This window comes from Pseudorca crassidens, chromosome 13 (genome assembly GCF_039906515.1).
Source record: "Pseudorca crassidens isolate mPseCra1 chromosome 13, mPseCra1.hap1, whole genome shotgun sequence".
Taxonomy (NCBI): Eukaryota; Metazoa; Chordata; class Mammalia; order Artiodactyla; family Delphinidae; genus Pseudorca; species Pseudorca crassidens.
The window spans coordinates 8,184,526-8,193,739 of NC_090308.1; the positions used below are offsets into that span (position 1 = coordinate 8,184,526).

Here is a 9,214-nt window from a genome sequence, read left to right on the forward strand (position 1 = left end):
TACATCACCACCTAGAACTGAAGAAAGATGAAAGGGCGCGCGTGTGTGACCACGTTCTCAGGCTTGGCCATTACACAGAGGTTCCTAGACAAAGCTTAAATCAGACAATGAGGCCTGCAGCATGCATAATCTCCTGCAAGTTTTTGCATATCGTGTTTTTGGTCTTGGGAAGCTGGTTGGTTTCTAGACAAGGAGGGAAGTGAGCTGGGTGAACCTAGGGGTTAACAAAACTGGGTACTACAGGGCGCTGGTGATGTCATAGCTCCAGACTTAGTGTTGGGCCAGGTAATTCCCAACCCTTCTATCCTGATAAACTTAGCTGCCAAACCCTGTCCTCATCCCACCATTGGAACGGGTGAGTCAGCGAAATTCTGTGGAGTGGGGTCTAGAGTGGGGGGTGTGCTCATCTGGGGCAACATGGAAGTTCAGACAAAGGGAAAAAGCAAAACTGGACTGTGTGTGCTCAACTTCCTTTCCTTGCAGTGGGTCTCCAGGGATCTGGCCTTGGCCTGGGTTCTGGGAGCTAGCCAAGCATGGAGGAGGGACGTGGCTGCCGACCCAGAGCCCAAAATCAACGTTCAAACTCAAACAGGCAGAGAAAGAAGAATAGGAAGGGCCTGAGAACAAAGGTTGCAGCATGAGCACCATGAGCGAGGCCAAGGGCGCAGAGAAGGAGCAGAGGGCAGAGACGGGGAGATGCTGCGAGGTGCAGGGACCTCTGTGGGGCCCTGTGATCTTGTTTCTGGGTGGAGAGGGAGCAGGAAGGCAGACTGAGCACAGCAAAACCCGGGCTTCCAAGCCAGGAATGGAGCCTGAAGGGTTGCCAAGATGGAAGAGAGGCCAGAAGCTGATGTCAGAGCCACAGTCTAGAGTTAGCAAGACAAGACCAAGTTCAAATGAGGACCAGTAGCAAGTGAGATGGGCTGGGTAGAGGGAAAGCTTTGGTCTTGACAGGAAGCCCGTTTCAGTTTCTGTCTGGATGAGCAAATCAAACAGCACCTGATGTATGGGTGGGTGAGGTATGTATTGACAGGGTCTGGGCTGGAAGGGGTACTTTGTGCTTAACATGGTTGCTCCTTGCACAACCAGCGATGGAAAAGAGCATCAATGGCTCAGGACAATTTCATCCTCGTGGTGAGTAAAAGAAACACAAACCATAAGACCCTGAGACCCTGAGTCTGTTGCTTCCCATTCATTCATGGGGAACAGCACCTACCTATGAGAATGAGCCAGCTTTGAGGGCTACAAGGCAGAGGCTGGATTTCATTATCTGGCCTGGAGCTCCAGGGGCCAGGCTGAGGTCTTGCAAGGGAGGGGAGGCAGGTTCTGAATTAGGACATTCAGTGGACATGTTCTGGAAGCCTGTTTGGTGCTTGTCATCCAGGCTGAACCCTGGGGGTGCTATTGCTGCTGGAAGAAAAACTGCTGAGGAGGGAGAATGCCTATAGGCTAGAGGATTCATTTTTCTTTGCTGAATTTTAGCCATTTTCAGATTTTCCTCTTCAGTTATTTTGTCATTAGGATTTTTTTTCAACCTTATTTTTTTCCTCTTCTGCCACTAGAGGATTCATTTTTCTTTGCTGAATTTTAGCCATTTTCAGATTTTCCTCTTCAGTTATCTTGTCATTAGGATTTTTTTTCTACCTTATTTTTTCCCTCCTCTGCCACTAGAGGATTCATTTTTCTTTGCTGAATTTTAGCCATTTTCAGATTTCCCTGCTTCAGTCATTTTGTCATTAGGATTTTTTTTTTTTTACCTCATTTTTTTCCTCCTCTGCCAGTAGGAAAATGTGTGTCTCACATTTCTCTTGAATGTCATCTCCACTTTCACCCAAGGGCAGGGGTGGATCTGGTTTTGTGGGGCCTGAAGCTTACACAATTTGGGAGTCGTCCTCTTTAAGAAAAAGAATATAAAAATTTTAACATGAAATTAGGTACCTAGTGAAAATATTAATTTGGCATGAGAAGATAAGCTGCAGTATGTTACCAATTTTAAAAAGCTGTCAAATAAAAAACATCGCTAGACCTAGAAAAATATCATACTATTTTTATTAATTAGCTGCCTGACTGTAATACCCTTTTCCTACTTTTTTGGCTGCATAGTCTTTTTGTTTTGGAGGTCACTCATTCGGTAGACACTTATTGAACGCTTACTGTGTGCCAGGCCTTGCTCTAGGCTCTGAGGACATATCCGTGAACAAAACAGCTTCTCTGTATCGTTGCGATTTTAGTATATGTGCTGCCGAAGCGAGCACTGGACTGCATAGTCTGATCACCTCTTCATACAGCAACAATTTTATACTATTTTTTGTAGAGAAAATGAAAAGCTACTTCAATCATCTTTTGAGCCTTGTTGTTTTACCATCTGATAGTTTAGAAAAGTTTCCTTTAGCTTCTCAACTCATTTTTGATGATGTTGTGTAAAGTTTTGGGATCATTATCAAACTTGGGAAAATCTCTATCAATCTTCCTTTCCCTAGGGGCTGTTATGGACACACTCAACTTTTTGGATTCCTGCTGCAAGTTCATGCCCTCTGAACACAGGAGTTCTTTTTTTTTTTTCTCCTCACTTTTATTTTATTTTTTAACATCTTTATTGGAGTATAATTGCTTTACAATGTTGTGTTAGTTGCTGCTGTATAACACAGTGAATCAGTTATGTGTATACATATATCCCCATATTCCACCCCTCTAGGTGGTCACAAAGCACTGAGCTGATCTCCCTGTGCTATGCGGCTGCTTCCCACTAGCTATCTGTTTTACCTTTGGTAGTGTATATATGTCCATGCTACTCTCTCACTTCGTCCCAGCTTACCCTTCCGCCTCCCCGTATCCTCAAGTCCATTCTCTACGTCTGCATCTTTATTCCTGAACACAGGAGTTCTGATCAATTCTATTCTGCACTGTTCCCAGCAAAGAAAAACAAAGCTGCACAATGTGTTTATAATTCCACACACTGCATTATGCAGTATAATCTTGGTAAGAGAGGATTTTAATTCTGAATAGGCATCAGGGAGAACTAAATCCTCTGTTCCCAATTCTCGTTCCTGATGCTGGAGGAACTTCTATGGGGTAACTTCTGATTCTATGCACTGGAGCTCACATTCATGTTGCAATAATTCCTGAGTCTTTGTACATCTGTGTCTGACCTGGAGGACTCAGCAGCGGGGAGGCAGGAGAATTCCTGGAAGCTGCTCCTACATCAGCTGGCAATGATATAATTGTGCGTGGAAACGGCTGTGAGATATATCTATATACGTGTGTGTGTGAGAGAGAGAAACGATACAAATGTATGTATCGCACGAAGCTCAACTCAACTTCTCTTTAGACAGATCACCCGCAGGCCCGCTGACTTTCCAGCTCCACCTGATATGGGGGGAGGTATGACAAAGGGGGAAGCTGAAGGGCAGAGAGACAACGGTCTTGGCCGCGAGCAGCCAAAATATCCAACTTGCGTGCACTTTACCAAAAACACGTGATCTTGTGACCGTGTTGCTGAGGTCCACGCAAGGTTTTCTTTTTGTTTGTTTGCGGTACGCAAGCCTCTCACCGTTGTGGCCTCCCCCGTTGCGGAGCACAGGCTCCGGATGCGCAGGCTCAGCGGCCATGGCTCACGGGCCCAGCCGCTCTGCAGCATGTGGGATCTTCTCGGACCGGGGCACGAACCTGTGTCCCCTGCATCGGCAGGCGGACTCTCAACCACTGCGCCACCAGGGAAGCCCACCACGCAAGGTTTTGGAAGGAACTTAATAAATGCAGAGCCCAAGTTCTGTGTGCTGGTAACTGGAAAGACACGTCTTTTCTCAAGTGTATTCAGGAGTCCCGTTTTCAAGTTCCTCGATTACATTTTCATTCCTAGAGAGAGCCGTTTTTAATTCCTTGTCTTTTTTTTGCCCATTTTCTTATTTTTCTCCAGGTTTTCCTGGTAGGTACTTTGGCTGGCTTCCCACATGGTGATGTAAAGTACTTAGGATTTTTGATTTATGTTTATTGTTGTTACTTGAAAACTGCAAAGTTTTCAAATTCAAAAGTTGATTGTGTTAGTGCAGTACTGAAACGCAGGGAGCAAGCGGCTTACGTTCGGGCCACGTGGCCAGTGTCTCTGCTTGGGCCAGCGCCTCCTCTCAAGGATTCAGGACAGTGAGTGACATGTGGGCTCAGAAAAGTAAGGTTAACACTTAAGTGGTTACATTGTAAATCACTAGATTGAAAAAAAAAAAAAGTCTGAAGAATTTAAACCTCCAGGAGTTCTGAAATGTTGTAGTGTATATGTTACAAAATACGATGTTGGCAAGGGTATGGTTATGTAAGTCCATGCGTTCTCACCGGGATCCGATGACTCAGGGTGCAGGGGGTGCAGAACACTCCGATCTGCGTGGCCTCCTGAGCAACCTGTGTTCACTGTCAGCCACGCACAGCCTGGGGGCACCTGGCCGCTCACAGACCAGGACACGAAGTCACTTCCTCCACAGATGCACCTGCAGCCGGGTCCTGAGGAGCGTGGAAGCTGCCCCAGGTCCTGTGGCTCCAGGTAAAACTCATTTAAAAATTAAGTTCTGGGCTTCCCTGGTGGCGCAGTGGTTGAGAGTCCGCCTGCCGATGCAGGGGATACGGGTTCGTGCCCCGGTCCAGGAAGATCCCACATGCCACGGAGCGGCTGGGCCCGTGAGCCATGGCCGCTGAGCCTGCGCGTCCGGAGCCTGTGCTCCACAACGGGAGAGGCCACAACAGTGAGAGGCCTGCATACTGCAAAAAAAAAAAAAAGAAAAGAAAAATTAAGTTCCAGTATTTCAGTTTCAACTTTTCAAAAAACATGTTAAAAACTATTCAGCTTTATTAATTAACATTTTTAAGTTCACACATAGTCTAAATAAATCCTTTCCCAATGCACTGTATGGTCCTAGCTCAAAATACAGATTGCAAGAACTCAGAGGCATTCTTGATATTCTGATATAAATGATCTGAGAATTGTGATTCTTACGGTTTACAAAATAGAGGTTAATTATTTAGTAAACATGGATGTATAATAATTTTATGACCTTTTAGGGAAGGGTTAACTATACTCTTCTATACCTAAGGAGGTAAAAGACCTGTACTCCAAAAACTATAAGACCCTGATGAAAGAAATTGAAGATGACACAAAGAGATGGAAGGATATACCGTGTTCTTGGATTGGTAGAATCAATATTGTTAAAATGACCGTACTTTGCAAGACAATCTACAGATACAATGCAATCCCTATCAAATTTCCAATGCGGGCTTCCCTGGTGGTGCAGTGGTTGAGAGTCCGCCTGCCGATGCAGGGGACGCGGGTTCGTGCCCCTGTCCGGGAGGATCCCACGTGCCTCGGAGCGGCTGGGCCCGTGAGCCATGGCCACTGAGCCTGCGCATCTGGAGCCTGTGCTCCGCAACAGGAGAGGCCACAACAGCGAGAGGCCCGCATACCGCAAAAAAAAAAAAAAAAAAAAAAAAAATTTCCAATGGCGTTTTCCACAGAACTAGAACAAAAAATTTTTAAATGTGTATGGAAACACATTTCTTTCTTGAGAAAGAAGAATGGAGCTGGAGGAATCACACTTTCTGACTTTTTAAAATATTTTCAACACTAACACAAAAAGAACCTTCAGGAACTCCTTTTGTTCCAAGAAATGGATGTTCTGCAGTGTTTGTTCCAATGAGAAGGGTCTTGGGAGGTAAAGTAGCTGGTTCCCCATTTCCCTTCAGGGCAGGACCACAACTCAGACCCCAGAAAAAATATTTCCCATTGAAGAACCTCCAAGCAAGAAGATTCCAGAAGGCATTCATTCATTTAGTCATTTAACAATCATCTACTTAGCATATTTGGTGCCACAGATGAGATGCTGGGGATGGGAAGATATGGGAACCGGCCTGGGAAGCCCTCCCAACTGACGTGGGGCAAAGCAGCTAGACGCACAGTCCTTGGGAAGATGGAAAGAGTGAAGAGCATCGCACATACTGGCGGTCTGTGGCCCAGGTCCGGCTCCTGACGTGTTTTGTTTGGCTTGAACAGTGTTGTGCTAGATTTGTTTTTAAAGTTATGGAATAGTTGCCAACCTCTAAAAGTCTGGAAAATTCATGCACACTCATGAGCAACTCACTCCCCTCACACATTTACAACCAGATGACCAATGTCTTTTTATAAACTCGGGAGGACTAGAGACAACTGGGCCCACATTTCTGCCTCACTAGGGGCACGTACTTTGGTTCTCCATGGTCCCCCCCACCTCACTGCCCGTGGACGCCCCTGAAGGGCCACCTGTGTTAACAGCCAGACCACTGGCTGGAAGCAGCCACAGATGCAGGCAATATATGTAAGGTACATTTTCTAACAGCTACGTTTTTCTAAAAAAGTAGAAAGAAGAAGGTAAAAGTAATTTTAGTAATATATTTTGTTTAACCCAATACGTCAAAAATGGGATGCCACTGATATAAAGATTATTGAGATACTTACGTTCCTTATTCACACTAAATCTTCAAAATTCAATGTTATTCTTACAGCACATCCCATTCCTACTCTCCCCATTTCAGTGCCACAGGTGGGTGCAGACAGGACAGCGGAGGGTTACAGCATGGTACAAGGTGCAGGGCTGGATGGTGGAAGACTGGGCTGGAGAGAGAGTTTGACCCCAGATCATGAGTGGCCTTAAAGGGGTTGCTTTTTGTACTTCCTTTTATCAACAATTAGAAGCCACTGGAATTCTGTTTGGGGCCTTCAGTTCAATGCTTTGAAAATCCTTTCTCGTGTCTAACGTTTCTCCTCTCACATTTTAAATCCACTTACTCACAGGCTTCTGAATGCATATGGAGAACAGCGGAGCAGGAGAGTCTAGAGGTTTCCAGACTCTTTCCTGTAGAGTGCTGGGGATTCCAAGTCGGGACCTCAGAGGGATGGGGGATGGGACAGCTGGGCCCGGGCCCCACCTGGGCAGCAACAGGAGGAGCTTCCTCAGTTTTACATGTTGCGGGTCTTATGTGCAAGATTTTATTTATAGAAAGAGCTCTACTGTTTTTTGTCTTTTTTTAAATTTTTTTTTTACTGCTTGTAAAACCCTTTTTGATATTATCTTCCAGAATACATATAATAAAATAGTCTTTTTCATGTTAGCTGTTTAAGTACTGGGTGTGTTTCCCATTCTCTTCATATGTCTTTTATGGATTCTTCATTCACTTTAAATCCCTTTATCTGGGTTAGTCAGATAAAATTGGGTACCAAAAATACTCAAATTATGCCAAGAGAGGGCTTTAAAAGATATAGTCGCACGTAATGCCTTAAAATCCTAAAGGGGTTATTTAGTTACCATTCATCTTCAAAAATCTCATGTTAATTAGTAATTATGTATCTCATTGTATAATTATAAGATTTTAAAAGTAACTTCGATTTAGAAACTCTGGCCGGGCCATGGATACACCACAGAGGCGCAGCCGGCGTCTGGAAGGCCTAAAGCCTGAGTCCCCCGAGAACCCTACCTCAGTTCTGCGGGCCAAACGGGCCCTTGTGGAGCTCGAGTCGAACCCAGAAGAAAAGAGGGAGCCCGGGTCTCCTCGGAGGGTGCGGCCAGCCGGCCTGGGATCTCCCAGACATCAGCCGGAGACACGCCCGAGATCACCCAGTCTACGGGACGGGGCAGGCTTGGGGTCCCCCAGAAAGCGGCCAGAGCCTGGCCCAGGGTCCCCCCTACGTCAGCGAGACCCAGGCCTGGAGTCGCCCCCAAAGACAGCCGGAATCGAGTCCTGAATCCCTCCGAAGCCAAGTGGGGAGTGGCCGAAGTTTTCCCAGGACCAAGAAGAAGCGGACTCGGAGGTGCCCAAGAGTAAGGAGGAGACCCCCGCGGGGTCCCCCCGACATCAGCTACAGCCGGGCCCGGGTCACCAGAGCCCTAACCGGGTCCCGAGCCCGCTCAGCCGCTGCAGGGCTGACACCCCAGAGCCCGGCTCCCCCCGGGATCCCCGTGAGCCGAGCAAGCCACCGCCGGCCGGGCAGCCGGAGAGAGACGGCCTCGGGCCAGAGAAGCGAGAAGGGTCTTCAGCCCAGGCCCCAGCGTCCAAGACACCGAAGGAGGAGGACGTCCCTAAAGTCCCGAAGGGGAAGCCCAGGTCCGGGCGGGTGCGGAAGGACCGCTCAAAGAAGAACGTCTCCCAGGTGGTCCAGGACAAGCCCCTGCGCACATCCTGGCAGCGGAAGATGCAAGACCGGCAGGAGACAGAGCTGGCCAAGGACTTGGCCCGGCACCTGGGGGAGGAGAACCCGAAACGCCGCCCGGAGAACGAGCGGAAGGCGGAGATCGTCCAAGCGACCCGTTACCCCGCCAGGCGCAGGCGGGCGAAGAAGCAGCAGCTGCGCTCCGCGGAGAAGCGGGACACTGGCCCAGCTGCAGAAGCGCCGAGCTCGGCATGGCTGAGGCCTTCTGTGGCCAACCGCCGTGTCACACACGGCAGCCCTCGGGCCACTGGCCACACGCCTCTGCTGACCCAGGACTCCAACTCCGTGCCTCCCAAACAGGGGCTCCACCGAGACGGGGCTCTGAGCCTGCCAGAGGGCGCACAGAGACCCAGAGGTAGCCTGGGACCTGGCAGAAACTGGAGGGAGGAGGGTCAGCTCGCTCCTCTCCAAGTGCCTTCAAACCACGGAGAGTAATTTCTGGTTCCTCGGGGAGCTGGTGACTGGAGGGTGACTCCCCAACATATGTATGTTCTGTCTCAGAGTCCTGGGTCTAACCCAGGCCAGGAGGCTGGAAGTCAGGAATCCTCCTCTCCACACACACACCTCCCCAAAGGCTGCTTTGGGTCCCTCTGCATCCCACTGACCCTGCCACCCAGCGGACTGAATCCAGCTCCGCCCCACTTTTCAACACTCAAGGTTAAAATGGGGAGGTTGCAGGGGGCAGGGTCTATCTAGCTCCCCCTTTCCTGTACCAGACTCTGCAGAAGTCCCAGGGATCTGATTAACTCATGCCATCCAGACTACAGCAGAAATATTTATTGAACGCCTGCTGTGTACAGGCACAATTCTAGGTACCAGGGAATACAGACAAAAGTCCTTGTCCTCAAGGATCTTTCATTCTGATGGAGAAAACATAATAAACAAATAAAATGTAAAAAAAAACCCAAAAACCTGTTAAACTTCATTTTTATTAAATAAATCAGATGATCAGAAACAAATTTTCTACAAAGAGGAAGTGGAGTATGCAGAATT

The 9,214-nt window shown here is 47.9% G+C and overlaps 1 pseudogene; it reads left to right on the forward strand.

Annotated features, from left to right (window-relative positions):
* The first annotated feature begins 7,406 nt into the window (after nucleotides 1–7,406).
* Nucleotides 7,407–8,656, forward strand: LOC137205111 (coiled-coil domain-containing protein 86 pseudogene; annotated as a pseudogene).
* Nucleotides 8,657–9,214: the final 558 nt, after the last annotated feature.